The sequence below is a fragment of the Gavialis gangeticus genome, unplaced genomic scaffold, assembly GCF_001723915.1.
Source record: "Gavialis gangeticus isolate Ggan-Ray unplaced genomic scaffold, GavGan_comp1, whole genome shotgun sequence".
Taxonomy (NCBI): Eukaryota; Metazoa; Chordata; order Crocodylia; family Gavialidae; genus Gavialis; species Gavialis gangeticus.
The window spans coordinates 8,636,750-8,637,571 of NW_017729011.1; positions in this window are offsets into that span (position 1 = coordinate 8,636,750).

The window sequence follows — 822 nt, forward strand, 5'->3', positions numbered from 1 at the left end:
TGGGACTGCAGCCTCCCCCCGCACCGCCCCGGCCCGGCCCGGCCCGGCCCGGCCCCACCTGCTCGGCGCTCGCGGCGCTCCCGCTCCCGGGAAACAAAAGCCCCAACCTGCGCGGGGCGTGGCCTCCTGCTCATTAGCATAATGAGCATCATAGCATCCTCTTGGGGTTGGGATTGGGTGGGAGTACCAGGGGGCGGGGCACGGAGTCGTCCCCTGCCCCAGCATCGGGGCTCCCCGGGCTGCTGCTGCAGCTTCCCCGCGGTTTGGCGGGGGCTTCGCCCTGCAGCCCGGGCTGGGGCGTCCTCCTCTCCGCCTTGCAGGGCTGCTCCCGGGCAGACGAGGTCCTTTGGGGAAATCCGGGCTCTCTTGTTAGAGCAACTCGAAGAGTTGCGGGGGGAAAAAATCTTTGCGACGAGGCTTTCGGGCACAACCAGCCTTCGTGAGGCTGAGGAAGCGGCTGCGGGAGCGGAGCGGAGCGCTTGGCACGCACGAGGCCATGGAGTCATAGGCTGGGAAGGGACCTCCAAGCAGGACCATCTCCAACTAGATCCTGCCAGCCAAGGCTTGGTCTAGCTGGGTCTTAAAAACCTCCAAAGATGGAGATTCTCTCCAGGTCTGTTGCATAGCCCTGGGGGCCAGTGTTGTAGCAAGGCAGGGGGCAAGCAGGGCAACCGTCCCAGCGTTGAAGCGAAGGGGTGCCGACAGGTGCTGTCCAGCTGGGGCAGGGTGCGGGATGGAGCTGCAAGCAGCTTGTTTGGGGCAGCGAGAGAGAGAAAGGCGGCTCCCGCTGCTGCACGCACTCCTGGGCAAGCATGGGGGGGG